Source organism: Panthera tigris, chromosome D3 (genome assembly GCF_018350195.1).
Source record: "Panthera tigris isolate Pti1 chromosome D3, P.tigris_Pti1_mat1.1, whole genome shotgun sequence".
Lineage (NCBI taxonomy): Eukaryota > Metazoa > Chordata > Mammalia > Carnivora > Felidae > Panthera > Panthera tigris.
The window spans coordinates 87,279,953-87,297,718 of NC_056671.1; the positions used below are offsets into that span (position 1 = coordinate 87,279,953).

The 17,766-nt window shown below is 37.6% G+C and overlaps 1 pseudogene; it reads right to left on the bottom strand.

Annotated features, from left to right (window-relative positions):
* Positions 1–16,472: 16,472 nt before the first annotated feature.
* Positions 16,473–17,025, bottom strand: LOC122232404 (annotated as a pseudogene).
* Positions 17,026–17,766: the final 741 nt, after the last annotated feature.

The window sequence follows — 17,766 nt, forward strand, 5'->3', positions numbered from 1 at the left end:
GCACTCCATAATTCTATAAGCAACAGTCAAGCAGCAGTCCTAGAAATTCACCTGCTTTGGGAAGAACTGCCACCTGCCAGTTGCCCTCTTAGTACACACAGCTGCTCCACCATCTTCCAGATGGTAAAACTCAGTTCCAAAACTGAGTTCATCTCGCCCTATTTTCTGCTCATGTCAACAACCCTAGGACACTGAGGGTCCTCAGTGAGCCCTTCATTCTCAGACTGTAACCTTCACATGTGTCCATGTTGCCCGCCCTTCACCCTTCCTCAGCTTCTGAAACCTTTTCATGTTCTTCCTCCCTCAGGATCTCAATTCCCCGCAACCACTTTTGTGAACTTGCACTTCTTACTTTCATTGTGATGGACTTTTACCCACTGAGGCTTTCCCTGCCACCACGCCCCTCTCCCATGCAATCTTCTTAACTGGGCATGCGGGGTGTAAGAATTCTCTTTCTTTTGCATGCTCCCTCTTCATAAAGACACTGAAGTTCAACTACACTATATAAGACTGGTCAGTTCCAAGCTCCCAGCCACGCCGGCCCTCCTGGAAGAATTGTGTGAGTAGCTGTGTGTGTAAGAACACGCATGTGAGTGTGTGGGTGTGTTCCGTATCTAGTTAGAGAAGCCTTCCTCTGGTTTCTCATTTCCTTCACTCTTCTCCACTAAAGAGTGTGTCCTCCAACCTATCCTAAACATAATGAGGAGCTGGTCACAATCCAGCTCTTCATTACTAATAATGGGAACCCCAGCATAACCTGTTTCAAACATTTCACTCTCCATTCATCTTCTGCTAAACTTCCAGTAAACTTTCTCTGGCAGCTCACCTTCACAAATTCAATTGCATCATAACTTCTATTTTGCTTGTCACGCCCTATCAGCCCAGAAATCGCAAATACCCTTCATATTCGAAATTCCCTAAATTTCCAGGCTTAAAATCCATGGGCATCATTATAATCACTCCCGTGTAAATAACGTAGGTTGGTTTATTCCTTCATTCGTCTACCATGTTCTTCTGAAGCAGCCACGAGTCTTTTAAGTGTAACTTTTTCCTTATTGTTGTCTGTGGCCTCACAGATGAATATGATGAACTTGGTTAATATATATGGAAATATATATAATATATGGAACCATAATGATGCTCTCTGTTTTAATTTGTGGTCGGTAACTTCAGATGGGCACTTGATGTTCCCTGGCTATCCCGTGGTCTTTCCACAGCACTTCTCTCTCACACTACCAGGTGAGGATTTAAGGATTTCAGCTTTCCTTCAGACTCTTTACTCCTACCTTCAGATGGCATCATGTTTCCTGCTCCTCTAAAAATTTGAAGGCAGTTAAAAAAAAAACTTTGAGAAGCAAGTCACCACCTGCATCTGAGCCCACTTTTTCTACCTTCTCTCCTGGATAAATTTTTCTTGCATCCAGCTGAGATCTGCATCTCTTCTTACGCATAGATCCACTTTCTCTTGTTTGAGAAAAACTCCTTTTTCTCTGGGTTTATCAATTTATCTCTCACTGAATTATTCAAACCAGTATACGAAATGTTGTTAGGACTTCTGTCTTTTTTAAAATAAAAATTGCATATTTTTAAGCAGTACATGATTTGATATACATGTATACAGTGAAATGATTACTACATTCAAGCTAATTAATGTATCCACCTTCTCATAGAGATATTATTTTGGAGAGTGGCATAGGAGCTCCTGGAATCTAATCTCTTAGCAGATTTCCAGTATCCAATGCAGTATCATTAAATATGGTGACCCTTACATTAGATCTCCAGACATCAACTCTTCTGATTCCTTCATATCCCTCCTATGTGTGACTGATTCCTTCTGATTCCTTCATATCCCTCCTACAGTTTATTTGACTATGCCCTCACGGTGTACCCAGAATCTTAACGCATCTCTATCAACACTGCCCACACCCAGTACAAGTCACCAGCAGCTTTTGCTGGAATATTCTAAGACCTTTCTAAAGAGTATTCCTGCTTTTAGTACCTGTTTTCCCTCTGTATTTCTTCAAGATAGCATTAAAAGTGATCATTTTAAAACATACACCAAATCATGTTGTCTCGGTTCAAAATACTCCTAAATTCACTCATAAAAGATTGAAGCCAAAGCTATTGATATGACTACATTATCTTCCATGTCTGTGTGTACTATGACACTTTTCCTCTTTTAGCTCACCTTGGCAAAGTAATCTCCTTACTTACTCGGCTGTTTATGCCACACGCAAGACATTTCTTGAACTCAATGTCTGGGCCATCTTCCTTCTGCCTGGAAAGCTCTTTAACATCATTCAACTCCATACACCTGTCACCTTCTCAGGAAGGACTGCTGAAAATTTTCAGTACTGCCCAGCTTACTAATTCCCCATTCTGATTTTGTTGTTGTCAGCTCCTCACGCTGATCCATCATAAATGTTCCTTCATTTCTTACGGCCGATATGTAGTTCCCGTTAGGAGATAAGCTCAATGAGGGCAGAAAAGTTGTCTGTTTTTTTCACTTCTCTACTCCAGCCCTTATTGAAGTACCTGTTACATATTTGCTTGTTAACCGAATTGATTAAAATTACATGGAAAACGCTCACTTTACTGTTCTCTCATTTTAACACTTTAAGCAAAGCCGCATGACTGAATTTGCTATCCACTTGATCCCCTCTCCAGAATGGATTGCCTCCACCTCAGATTCCATACCTGTCAGTTTGGGGAGCTCTACGGACATTGTGAGACCAAGCGCTTACCTGAAACATTGCCTATGTGGTTTCCCCAGTCCACCCCGCACATAAGAGCTCATGAGCTGTCCGCATAGTTCGTAAACCGAATTCAATCATATTTGTGTTTGATAGTGCGTGGAGACTACCATGAAGAATATTAGATTATGGGTTATTGTTTTTGACCTTTCACAACCTTCGATTCTATGAATGAAAATTGCTTACACGCCAAGCTCAACGAGCTACATACAGACTTCCACAAACTTTGTCAAGGACCCTGAAAAACTGTAAAATTGTCAGAGGAAAATACTGTCACATACATTTTGGAACCTCCAGGGGGCAGTGTTTTGTCCTGACTTACTTCCTCTGGCCCCCCTGTTAGTTAATGCCTTTGGGATGTGGTACCTGCGCCGCACTTTCTCTTTCCAACCCCACGGAAAAGACACATGTGCCAACATTATGATTACAGACATGCACATGAAAGTTACAGACATGTAAGTTTCAACTAGCTGTGGCGTGAGTAGAATGGCCGGCCAGTCTGAGCAACCATGACCCAATCAAGAGCAATTATTGAAGATCGACCATTCTGAAGATTGGAAGTAGTTTTAGATCCCGGTGACTTTAAACTGACTTACAAACTATACGACTCTAAAGCATTACACTGTAAACTTTTTTTTTCTTTTTTCTTTTCTTTTTTTTTTTGCTCAAGTTTTTTTTGAAGGATCCAGCAGGAAGTTGCACTGTCCAAGGCTAAGCAATCTCTGGTTTATTTTGCATGAGACCTTACCATTTACTTTGGATGGCACAGATGTCTGCGTCCCCTTTCTTGGGATTAAGTTAACATAAATTTACTGAACAGATGCAAAACAACCAAATTCTACATACCTATGCAATAATAAGTAATAACTATGTAATAAATAAAACACATATTCGCCAATTTCAAGTTTGTAAAGCACATTCACAAACAGTAATCACTTATTTCTCAGATACAATTTTTTAAAGTTTTTTAAACATTCATTTTTGACGCTTGGAAAGAGACAGAGCATGAGTGGGGGAGGGGCAGAGAGAGAGGGAGACACAGAATCAGAAGCAGGCTCCAGGCTCTGAGGTGTCAGCACAGAGCCGGATGTGGGGCTCGGACCCACAGATCTGAGCTGAATGAAGTAGGATGCCTAATGACTGAGCCAGCCAGGCACCCCTCAAACCATACAGTTTGTAAAGAGGTGACTCTCCTGAAGGTTAGAGATGAAAGAAGGGGAGACAGGAAGAACTTTTTTCCATGTTACAGAGATAGTCAATGACAATTCTTGTTTATTTAAAACCTGCTTGCTTTTGTGAATTAATTCTAAAATTATTTTTGGCAGACAAAAGGACCATGTTTTATTTGCATTCGAATACTAGAAAATAAATCAAAGGACACCTAATTTATGTAGAATATTGCCAAGGTGATCCTGCAGAAAAGCTTTTTGCAGATCTATTTTGATATTGCCCATTTCCGTTACGTAATTCTGTTTCACATTCTCCTTTCCACAACAGTAGTTTCAGGGGAAAACAGTAGAAAATACATTTCTTTTTTGAAGTTTATGAACTAAGTCATTTTACAGTGATTTAGAAAGTCTGTTTTTGAACTAACATGTTAAATTGTTCTGAATCTTTTATTGAAACATCATAGCATAAAAACCTTTGTTCATTTGCAATCTGTGTTGCTGTGGATTTATTATAAAATGTCTCACTAATGGGGCATCTAGGTGATTAAGCGTCTGACTCTTGATTTGGGCTCAGGTCATGATCTCATGGTTCATGGTAACAAACCCAGCACTGGGCTCTGTGATGAGAGTACAACTGCCTAAGATTCTCTCTCTCTGTCTCTCTCTGTCTCTGTCTCTGTCTCTCTCTCTCTCTCTCTGTCCTTCCCTCTCCCCCTCCCACCCTCCCTCTCCCTCTCTCTCTCTCTCCTCTCTCTGCCCCTCTTGCCTACTCATGGGCTTTCTCTGTCTCTCTGAAAAATAAACAATAAATAAATTAAAAATAAAGTGTCTCACTAACACTTAGGGGACTTTAATTCTCAACTTGTTTATAAGACGCATGCGCTAATTACATTCTGGGGGAGTTTATATATGTGTCATCACTCCTGTCTTCTAGTTTAAAACATCTCTGAATTACCTCCTCACCTCTTTGGGAGGTATAGGCATGTGAAATTCTGAACTTTTTAATTAATTTATTAATACATGTAACAAAAGACAAAATTCGCAGTCTTTATCAAGGTAAGTTGTTTAATAACAAATATTAAATAAGGCAAGAAAACTATATTGTTGACAAATGCAAGTCACAATAATTGAAAACAGTTAATATGCATCTTTTATGTGAAAATATGTGATAAAGCTCTGAGTGCCTAATTTATTTCCCCAAGATCCAGTATTCATACCACAGAAAACACTCATGTGGTGGGAATCTTAAATGGTGGCCAGAATCTATCTGAACACCGATCTGAAAAAATCAAAAGAAATTAATTCTTTTCTGTTACATACCTGTAAATTGTGGGATTAGCTACTCGTCCATAGGAAGATAATTTGAATTATTTTACCAAGATGTTACATTTCCTATATTTATCAACTTGTTTTTATATCTTGCAGTAACATGAAAATTATTTACAGGTAATTTGACTTTTCTATCACCAAAAATTGCTATACTTTCATTTATTTATATACAATGGGTTTATATTTTGGCTCCCTGGATAGTATTTTCCTTTGCTATACATTAGAAACTGATAGAAAAGTTTCACATGAAATGCATGTTATTCAGACTGAGAAAATTGGCCATTCTAAAATCGTATAAGCATTAAAACTTCCTTTGAAACTTTAAAACAGATTAATTTCTATTTTAAAATTTTCTCGTTTTTTTTCAGATTTACCAATTACATGTAGTTTTCTTTTTTATTTCAAGTTATTTTTTTTTAATCTATAAGTGTTTATTTATTTTTGTGAGACAGAGAGAGAGAGAGACAGAGACAGAGCACGAGTGGGGGAGGGACAGAGAGAGAGGGGGATACAGAATCCAAAGCAGGTTTGGTCACACCTGCAGTAACATGGTCCTTTACAAACTGTTTTTGGGGCATTGATCTTCTTTGGATTTCACAAAGCATAGTATACTTCTATCACTAAGTTCACACAGATACTCAGATAATTTAAATATTTTATAGTTTTAGAGAAACCCATCGGTATTAAACTGCTAATTTACCTTTTATTTCTTATCCATTTTTTGACTTGTCTCATTTTTTTATATAAATTTGTGTATCACAAGTAGTTGAATTTTTTCCAATATTCTATTAACCCTAGCTTTAAATCTCATTTTTCAGCCTATAAAATTGAAATCGACTTTTGAAATAATAGGAATCATTCAAATTTTATAATGTTTACAGGCTACTAACATGAAACACATTAAATCAGAGGTTACACATGGCTTATAAATTTGAATGAGATTTCCCTTATTCCATACGAAACTAAGTGCTGTGCATCGCTCTGTAGTTTAAGTAATATTTTCTTATATTGAGCAGTGTTTTGAAATGCTTTCTTTTCATTTGGAAATCATACCCCTTACCTTATTCAACAAAGAGGAGAATATAAACTGCAGCTAAAAGAGACCTGTTTATTAATGGAGAAACTGGAAATAAAGGAGTGTATCATTTAACAGATATCTTCCATGTAGTAAGCACTGTGAGATATTAATTTACGGGTCTAATTGCTATTTGATTATGATGTTACTCCTACTATTACAAGTTGAGATAGAGTAGACCAATCACAACTATATAAGTATCAAACACTGCAGTAGCTTCTTTTAATTTAGTTATATATAATAAGGAAACCAATTATTTTCATAAAAGGTGAAATCTTCTTTTTATGGTAGAAAATCCAATATTCAATAATTTATATATTCATATATTAAAAGGTTGATTTATTAGCTATTCACTAAATTAACGTAGTTGATTATGAACAATGAAAGAATATTTCACATTACTGCGTTATGTTTCTTTCTAAAATAAAATTCCCTGTTAAAATGATATATTTCTCCCTTAGTTGATTTTCCTCTATGAAACACCTTTTATTTCCTTAAAATAACAGCACAAGTTAGCATTTGACCTTTCATAGGAACTATTAAAATATCCTAACAATTTTTCGGGATACTAATTGTTCAGTGGTTCTTGAAAAAGAGTTTTTCTTCTTTTCATTTAAAATTTATTTGTCCCCACGGTCAGACTCTGTAAACTTTCTTACAAGGAAATCCACAAAATGTCATCTGAATTTGCTTGTTAAACACTCTTGTATTCATTTAACATTTCTAAAAATGCGTCTCTTCTATATTCCATACATCCTAATGTAAATTGGACGGGTGCTGGCATTCAAAAACAGTGACACTACACCCAATTATGGTAGATTATTCACAAGTCAACAAGAGGGTGACTTATAATTCACATTAAAAATATCAGACAAGGGGCGCCTGGGTGGCTCAGTCAGTTGAGTGTCCGACTTCGGCTCAGGTCATGATCTCGCGGTCCGTGAGTTTGAGCCCCGCGTCGGGCTCTGTGCTGACAGCTCAGAGCCTGGAGCCTGTTTCAGATTCTGTGTCTCCCTCTCTCTGACCCTCCCTCGTTCATGCTGTGTCTCTCTCTGTCTCAAAAATAAATAAACGTTAAAAAAAATTTTAAAAAAATTCACAATACATGTGAAATTGTCGTCTATTGATTAAATGAATAGATCTATCAGCAAGCAATTTCATTGCTACATGGTAAGAAAGCTCACCATCAATGATTCAGCACAAAGTATTCTCAGATGTAAATCAGAAAAGAATCAATGTATTTTACTTACTATGTAATTAGAAGAATCCTTGAACTTCCATCAGCTGATTTGTAGAAATAAAGTTATTCACTTTGTTAAATAACAGAATCTGAAAAAATTTTTCAAAATAATTTAAAAGGAAAAATGCTCTTATGATGATAATGATATGAATGATCACAAAATCAAATTATCAGATTATAAATATGTTACCTTTCTATGGATTGAAATTTGTTTTAGGTTTGGAAATATGGTATAAAATACTACAGTTGGAATGACAGTATATAACTTTAGGGATAAATTTCAGAATAACTAGAAAAATATTTAAAGCAATCCTAGAATATAAAATATATTCTGTAAAAATTCCAAATATTTTATTCTAATGTAAACTATATAAAAAATTTTTGACTAAGCTTTCATTTTCTCTACGAAATTTCTACAAGCAAGGCTCTCAACATTCTTTCTACCATATTATGCAGTTAAAAATCATTCTTTACTCATCTGCCTGAAAGTACCCTTCAGGAATTATGCCAAGCAAGTTTTTGATTAAATATTAAATGTAAATGATTTTGTTTGTCATAAGAGCCACATCAGTAAGTGCTTTGCGGACTTTAATGATTACTTGCTACTGAAAAGGTGCTTAGTGTTACCAAGAGTTCAATGAAAACTGTATCTCTGTCCATGATTACTACAGTACTTCAAAAACATATCCTAATGCAAGCCTTCTAAATCACATCCTGTTCATTATATCTCCATAGTTAAGGAGGTTCATGTTCTTAAAGATGATTCCGGATAGGAATTTTGTCTTCACCTTGATTCTCAGTGTCACTTTTATCGCATCTGTCATGGAAGGCGCTCGCTATCTCTTTCTTATATCAACTTGAATTTGAACGTAAATGTCTTCTCATGATCTCCCACAGGTGGTTAACAACAATGAGCAAACGACAGTGTCAGCTAAAACTGAATATTAGATCTCACCACCCCTCGAAACCCTGGAGGCTCTCCAAAGTATAATTACTTTCTTGGAGCCACAGCAAAAATATTCCTGCCACTTAGTTTTGTGTCGCAGTTCATCTCTTTCCGTGATTTACCTCTAAACTCAAGTTCAGGATTGCCTCTTTCTGTGCACTGACTTATTAATAGCTCTGTCAAAAGAAGGGCCACCTGTGGGTCCAAGGCTCTCTCCTGCATGATCACTAATAGTTCTCTTTCATTCTTGATAGCTAGTGATCTTGTCACTCTGCTGCTTTTCTTGGGGAACCAACACCCAAGTGTGGTGTCCGCATTAAGATGTGACTTCGAAGATGGAATTTAGGTCCCTGCTCAGTGTGTCCGTTGTCTTTTATTTGTTCCTGGACTCGCTGTACAACCTTCTCTCTGTCTTTTGAGGGACACCGTGTCCCTGTGGTCACATTGGAGAATTGTTTTTGTCTACAGAGGGTCACATGGAGGTGTAAGAAGTGAGTTTACCGTCACCATCACCGCCTCATACAGATAAGGTACGTTTACATTGCACACTTACACATCTGTGTGTGTGTACATTTGTATAGAGTTATAATCACAGTTACGTAATTTGTATGGTGTTGCAGTAGGGTAGGTGTAATTGGGGAAAGAAGGCTTGAGAGTCACTTGTAACAATTTCCATGCTTATAACGTTTTGTTAAAGCTACACTCAGCATGTTAACCTTAAACCGATCCATGTTTCAGGTGTTTGGTGAGTGGCTTTTAAACTAGTTTCTTTTTCTGCATTTCAAAGGGCCTCTGATTAATGGAAGTTAGCCTAGGGTCTTGATCGGAATAGCACTTTGGATAGGGATTTATTAGTGATCGTAATCCTTAAAGTGATGATAAGAGGGAAATGAGCATGGATAAACTAGAAGTGGACTTTTCTATTAACCTACTGATTAGAAATAATAAGTACATAAGAGAACAGTTTAATTTTCTCTGTAAGGTGTTACTGCATATTGATTTTAGCCTGTACAATTTTGCCCTATTATTATTTTTAGATTTGACATAAAATAGAAGTCAACCGTTTGAAATATACAATCAGACGAGGCTGCCATCAGAAGACAATATTTCGGTCACTTAAGAAGTCCCCTGTGCACCTGGGCAGCCAGTCACCTGTCCCACCCTAGCACCGTCTCTGGTGCTTTCTGTCAGCATCATTTCATATTTTCAAGAATTTTACTTTTTCTAGAATTTATTTTTGTTGTGAAGCTATTGACTTATTGATGGTATTAGTTGACTTTTTAATTCTCTTTTTATTTTTGGCTGCCTTAAGTAATGCTGCAAAAATATTTGAGTATGTGACTTTGTGTGAACATATACATTTTTTATTCTTCAGTAATTATCTAGGAGTAAAACTGCTGGATCTTACAGGAATCGTATCTTTATAAACATGGGCACAAAGATTTTTAAAGTAATTATACTATTTTGCATTCCCATGAGAAACTTTTGAGACTTTTAGTCATCCAGTATCCACACGAACACTTGATTTGCCAGTCTTCAATGTTGACTATTCTCGACTATGTGAATATTTATGTCACATTGTGATTTAATGTGCCTTTGCCTTATGACTAAAGAAGTAAGATACATTTCATGGGCTTATTACACTCATACGTGGTTTTGATGACGTGTCTCTTAAATGTTTTGCCCACTTTTTGAAAATTGGGGATCAGTCTTTGTTAAGTCAGGAAAATTCCATTCTAGTAAGATAGGATTCAACATCTTAACCATATCCTAGAACTTTAAAGTTCTACTAAATTACATAAGGGGCATGTTCATAGGTTTTGAAATTTTGCTTGTTTGAAACCACAGCGGTGGATTGACATGAGCTCTCCAGTGGCCAGTGACTGACTAGTGCCCACTGAGTCTCTCCAAAGAGCCAGAAGAACATAAAGTTATAGAGAAGGAAGTAGTAGCGGGGTAATATTGTGTGTTTAGCTTCGACTTCACAACTCATCTCCCCGGTGCCATTTGCTGTATTTATCTTTCTTCCTGTTTTTAATCTATAAAATGTGATTTAACATTGTTTTAACAATAAACTGAGTTCACAGATTTTCCTACCCTTTCTTTCTTAGACTATCCAAAGATCAATTCATCCTCGGAACATACCCCCTTTCCGAAAGTCACTACTCAAATCCAGACAGACATTGCTTTCCTTTAGTTGCTATAATAGCTTTAATACCCCCTATTTCAACACTTCCTCGACAGTGGGAGCCAGGCTTTGGTTCCCATTTGGAACTGTCAGTAGGGTTCTGCCTACATGTTTTTCTGCAGGCATTAGTCCTTAATATGTCCCAGTTCCCTGAAGTTGTTGGAAATGAATGACACACAACTAATTTTGATATGGATGCAGTTAAAAAATATTTTATTGATTGACTGATTATTTATTTATTTTACCGAGAAGTCAGTAACATATCCAGAATACAAAACATTTTGGTTTTCTTTTCATATTAACAAAAGAATAGAACTTCAGTGAGAAACACGTTACGTATTCTTAACACTTATTCCATTATTTTTTCACAGCCAGATTTTGATAAGGTCTGTATTAGAGCACTCACAAAGTGAATTCTCAGGTGAAAATGTGCAGTCCAGATATTTTTGAGATGCTGGTTGAGCTGATCTAAATCCCTTAAACAACCTATTATTTGTTATAGTCCAAATACTTAAATTCATGAAAAATATTAACATGTAGCTATGTTCTCTGCCTCCAGGAATTAGTGTACAGACTTTGCCAAATTAATGTATGGGTATTACTAAACTCTCTCCTGATATATAAAACAGTTGTGATCTTCTTATTCTGCCTGGGCTAATTTAGGTTGATAAGCTGTCAATGAGGAGACACATACTATTTTGTCACAATTTTCAAATCATCTGTTTCTCAGTTATTAGTCAGATGTGATAACAACTATTTTTATTATAAAATTAACTTTGCAACTATGATGCCTTCATATTTACCTTTAGAAATGTAGGGAGACTTTTTTTCCAGAATTTGTGGAAAATGGCTACTATTTTGACACACAGTGAAACTCCACAGATAGAGGATTTGGTTTGCTGCATATGTTTGGATTGTCCATGTCAGATGATCCTGTGCCCTGACTTGGACAAGAACAGAGAAAGGAAGGAGGGAAAACACAGCTAGAGAAATCATGTCAGGGGGTTGAACAGCCTCTTATGTTCAGTGTGTAAAATTATGTTCAACTTTACACACATTTACCTAACAATTATGCTGAGATTGGGCTCATTCGTCTTACTGGTGTGAGAAAATTGAAGCTCATCGAGGGTAAATTTCTTACCAGCTTGCTGAAGTGACACAAAGCCAGTATTAACAATTTTATAAACATGTACACTACTAAAATTTATACTGTTTTTGTTTTATTCTAAATTTTTTAATGCGTATTTATTTTTTGAGAGAGAGGTTGACAGAGTGTGAACAGGGGAGGGGCAGATAGAGAGAGGGAGACACAGAATCTGAAGCAGGCTCCAGGCACTGAGCTGTCAGCACAGAGCCCGACGTGAGGCTCGAACCCACAAACTGTGAGATCATGATCTGAGCGGAACTCAGACGCTCAACCGACTGAGCCACCCAGGTGCCCCTGTTTTATTTTTTTTAAGGTTATTTATTTATTTTGAAAAAGAGAGAGAAAGAAAGCGCAAGCAGGGGAGGAGCAGAGAGAGGGGAGAGAATGGGAGTTCCAAGCAGGCTTCGCACTGGCTGTGTGATTTGGGGCTCGAACTCACGAACCATCTTACCTTAACCATCTTTTAACTTAAGATAATATTGCCAAACTGCAAGAGTTTTTTAAAGTTTAAAGCACTATGCTTATCTTTCAAAAATAGTTTATTAACTCAGATACTATAAATTAATTATATCGTGTGGATTAAAACATTATGGGAGGGTTATCTTTGAAGATACTGTATTGTGTCCCACAGAGTATCCCCAAGTGAGAAATTGCAATTTTGTAGAGGGTGTGACATGCTAAAATTGCAATTCGCTCAACTGTTTGTTTTGCTTCTCCCTTACTTAACATATTATACAATTCATTGAACTTAATATTCAAATCATCCCCAACGGGCTGTTAACTAAGACCACATGCTTTGCAATTTAAGGATCAGTAGTGTGTTTCGGTCCTTAAGAAATTACAATAATGCACAATTAGATTCATTTCCACTACCAAATAAATTATATAAATCCAAGCCTGGGTAGATACAAAATAAAAGTATATAAGTATATATGATTTAAAGCCTAATTAGTCTAAATAAGTGGCCATAAACTAGATCATTAATAGAAAATGAGGAAGCAAACAACTGGCCAAACACAAAATTAGTATGGCCATTAATAGGCTAAATTTTTGTCTCTTGACATTCCGTGTTTGGTGTCACATCTTGTTTTTCCAGTGCCACCACACACCTATGGCACTAATCCATTTAGATCTTATAGTGAAGTAGCTGTCATTTAACGTAAATTCTGAGACCCCTTGCCTGTGGCAGAATTCAGGTCTTTGCGGTTGTAGGACTGGGGCCCTTGGCTCCTAAAGACCTCAGACCATCTGCTTCACAGCATGAACTTTTGTTTCCATCAGGTGGGAAGGAGAATGTCTCTTTTAGGGTCTGGTTCCTCTCTAAAGGTGTCACTTGATTAAGTCAGGCCAACTCCTGTTACTTTCCCTTTGTTTAACTCAAGACCAACAGATGAAATGGCTCCAACTGATCTGGAGCACTTACTACATCTAAACAAACCCCTTTACCTCTGCCACAGAGCCAACCCTGATTGCAGCAGAGTTTCACCTGTGTAAGAGTATACAGCGAGGTGCAACTCTTGAGGTCGTCTTAGAACTCTACCTACCACAACTCCTTACAGTAACACACCTGAGATTTTATTTATTTGATTTTTTTTTTGAGAGAGAGAGAGAGCACGTTCATATGCATTTGCAAGCAGGGATGGGGCAGAGGGTGAAGGAAAGAATCTTAAGCAGGCTCCATGCTCAATGCAGAGCCCAACGTGGGGCTCAGTCTCTTGACCTTGAGATCATGACCTGAGCTGAAATCAAGAGTCGGACGCTTAACCGACTGAGCCACCCAGGAGCCCCAAGATACCTGGTATTTTAAATACTAAAGGAATTCTACCCCTTTGGCTACCAAATAATCCTGGCAATACTAACCATGACCACCTCAGTCAGAATAGGCCAGGTTATGCCACATTAAGAAAGGAAAAAAAAAAAGAAAGAAAGAAAGAAATCTCAAAGTCCAGTGGATGAACAAAACAGACTAATTTACCCCCTATATGTGCCCTGCTCCTCATACTAATTCACGGACCCAGAATGACAGAGATTTTACCATTTTGCAACTACATTACATACCTCCTTCTCTTATAGCCCTGGTAATTTTTATTGATTTTACCTCTTTGATATCTGTCCATTGCATGTCCTTCCCCATGTACTAGAATCACCCCCAAACTATTTTCGCCTCTTTTCTTCTGACTTACAGTCTATTCTCAATTTAGTAGATAGAATGAGTCTTTTAAACAATATGGCATATCATGTCGCTCCTCTATTTAAAACTCTCTAAATGCTTCCCATTTCACAAGAGGAAGGGTCAACATTCTGGAGCTTCCACTTGTGCAACAGCAGTGTGAGGAGGCAAAAGAACACTCCATGCAGCCTTTGTGAACTTAAAATATCCCAAAAGTCCATTAGAATGAGAGTCAATGAATATGTTCTCCTACACTCAAAGGACAGAGTAGCATTCACTATTGAAAATGAATGAACTAGAAACACACAGCGTCAATTATAGACACACAATATTTTTTTTCAGAAGACATCATTGTTCATAGAGCATGACTGAGTTCTAGGATAAAAAATATCCACATCGACTACAAAGGCTGATGTACATATTATGGATACAAAACACATCCCAGTGAACATATAATGACATATTTGTCAGGTATTGTATATCATATACAAATATTAAAATATATGTTGGAGACATCATGAACCAAGTGCCTGTCACATGTTTCCCTGTGTATGTTGGCCAAACCCAAATAATCCATCCAGGAATGTATATTAAGGTGAGACATTCAATGGATAGACACTAATGAATACATTGCAGGTTTCACATCATTATTTTTTAAACATGTCTACTTATTTTTGAGATAGAAAGAGCATGAGCAAGGGAGGGGCAGAGAGAGGGGGACAGAAGATCAGAAGCTGCCTCCGCACTGACAGCAGCAAGCACAATGTGGGGCTCGAACTCACAAACCATGAGATCATGACCTGAGCTGAAGTTGGGCGCTCAACCAGCTGAGCCACCCAGGCACCCCTCATTATTTTTTTTTAATGTAGTATTTGAGTAAAGCTTTCAAAATTATCTGAACAGGAAACCTAGTCTGTCTTTTTTTTTATTATTACTTTTAATCTTTTTTCCATACTTATTCTTGAAGTACATGTTATTCCACGGAGTGAAAAGGGTTACAGTTAATGAAGAAAGTGAATGAAAATCCACAGTCATTTTCATGGAAGAAAATTGAAAAACATACTGCCAGCTGTTCTATATCTTTCTCTCTCTTCGCTGGCAGTCACCCTTTATTGTCATCATATAATGCTGTTTGGGGGCAGTGGTGAGGACTTAAAAGGACATTGTTCTCCATGAATAATAGTTGCCGTTCTTGTGTATGTATATTAATCAGAACTGTAGTCAACTTACTTTTTCCCTTCTCAAAGTAGCATTTGCATGTGGAGAGCATTGCATCACTTCCAACATGAATGGAGAAAAGATGAAAAATTAGATGAGGCACAGTAATGTAAAAAAGCGAGATTAAGATAGAGAAGCAGAAGAAATACAAGACAAACGACAGAAGGCTAAGGAAGAGAGACCAAGAGATGACGCTATAGAATGGCATGAAAAACCTGGCGAATCAATGTAAAGTCGTGACTCATTTCCGGCAGGGTTTTGGCAAAAGTACATGGTAGGCTTGTGAGGCATAGGAGGGGCGAATTTTCTGTATAGTGTTCCTAAAGTCCTGCCATGCGTCTCGTTCAGCCTGTTTCCAAAGAGAGGGCGTGCTATTGACATTCTTCCAGAAGCAGTTGTAAAGTAGTTGTTGCTCTCTCACAATAGAACACGTACAAAAATATTTAGGGGTGTATTTGGAAATCATAAATTACCATATAAATTGCCTCAGACTTTCAAATGCTTTCCCACAGTTTTCTATCACTTATACGTCAGTGAAAGAGAATTCAAAATAATAATAGACTTAAAAAGGTAGGATAGTTTTTGAAAAACAATCTTAATAAAAGTTGCATTACTTAGAAGCATTCAGAATGTCAACAAAACAGCTGCAACTTTTTTTTTTTGCAATTACAGAATGGTGTTCAGTTAAAAGAACAACAATGATTTTGTATAAGCTGCATCAGAGGTGACTGAAGGTGACAAATTGCCATCCCCTTATAGAACCCATGTGCGCTGTGCACCAACCAGAACCTGCTTTAAGTTCCCAGGCCAATATATAACCCCCATACTGTACCGGCCAGAGGGAGCAGCTATGGAAAATACCACCAGACCAGGGCTACCCAAAGACACATTCGGTAGAGTGTTAACAAAAGAAGCTCCTGGAGAGTTTGAAAGCAAATCTTACACAGCCTTATGTTATAACTTTTCTTTTAAAGGAGAGAGCTGGGGGCGCCTGGGTGGCTCAGTCGGTTAAGTGTCCAACTTCGGCCCAGGTCATGATCTCACGGTCTGTGAGTTCGAGCCCCGCGTCAGGCTCTGTGCTGACAGCTCAGAGCCTGGAGCCTGTTTCGGATTCTGTGTCTCCCTCTCTCTATGCCCCTCCCCTGTTCACGCTCTGTCTCTCTCTGTCTCAAAAATAAATAAACGTTAAAAAAAAAATTTTTAAAGGAGTGAGTTGTGTACAGGGTGGTTAAATGTTTTATGGATCAAAAACTGTGCTAAAGCCAGATTGTTCATCATCACTTTCTTCATCTTCCTCCTCCTCCTCCTCCTCCTCCTCTTCTTCATCTTCCTCTTCTTCATTTCTTCCTTCTTCTTGTTTCTTTCAGACTTGATGACCTTTTTTTTTTTTTTTTTTTTTTTTGTAATTTTTTGCCACGTCAGGCTTTCCTTTAGATTGGTAGGCATGTTCTCCTTTGAATTTTGGGCAATGCTCAGAACAAAATGAGGAAAAGGCCAACGGAGGCCTCTTGGGTGCCCCGGGGTCCTTGAACTCCTTTTTTGTTTCCCCTTTAGGGGGATTATCAGTATTCTCTTTCATAGTGGGCCTTGTCCACCTTTGCCACATCTTCAAATATTCCTTTCTCTTTAGCAGACATGGTCTTCTAGCTCTCTGAACACTTCTTAACTGACTAGGAGAAGGTGACTGAAGCACCTGGCTGCTTCCTCTTGTGCTCCGCTCTGCAAGTTTGCACAAAGAATACATATGATGACATTTTGCTTCCCAGCTTCTTAGGATCGCCTTAGTCCATGTTGAATGACTTTCCCCCGCAAGGCACAGGTCGCCCAGTCTTCGACTGGCTGTCACTTGCCCTGGCACTGTGTCTGTGGAGCTCATTGTACTGCTATGGCTTAGAATTATTTAAAATAAACACCTCTCTTTACTTATTACCCATAGAATCTTAGGGCTACTTCCAAAGAATCCATGTTTATATATAAAGTAATTTCAGACTCCCACAAACACATGGCCCTATTTAGTTTTGCTCTGCATATTGCTTATACTAGCTTCTGACGTAATTAACTCAGATTTGTTTTCAACTGGTCAAGTCTTTTTTTTTTTTTTTTTTTTTTTTTTTGCCATATCCTTTGCATTGTTCCAATGAATATCAAATTCTGTCTCCTCGATTAACCCAAAATGATATTGCTTTTGCTTCACCAATCATGATAAATGTCGTGATCCCTAAGCTTTACTTTTCCACATTCTCAGCCTTGCCATTCTTGCAGTTCAGGGGTGTGTGGGTGACCCTACTGTTCATGCTTTGTATCAAAGCCACTATTTTACAACAGTTTTACTGCAAAAATGTGCATTAATCTGGACTTTCCTAAAGTTTAACTATAAAACATTTTAGAATATTTTATGAATGTGTAAAATGTTTATCTATGAGCAATTTTTTTTCTGGCTTTTAGCTATTAACACAGCTGCCATGGATATTTGTATGCAATATTTGTGTGCAATCAATTTGGAAATAATTTTTTTCATGTTTGTAGTACAT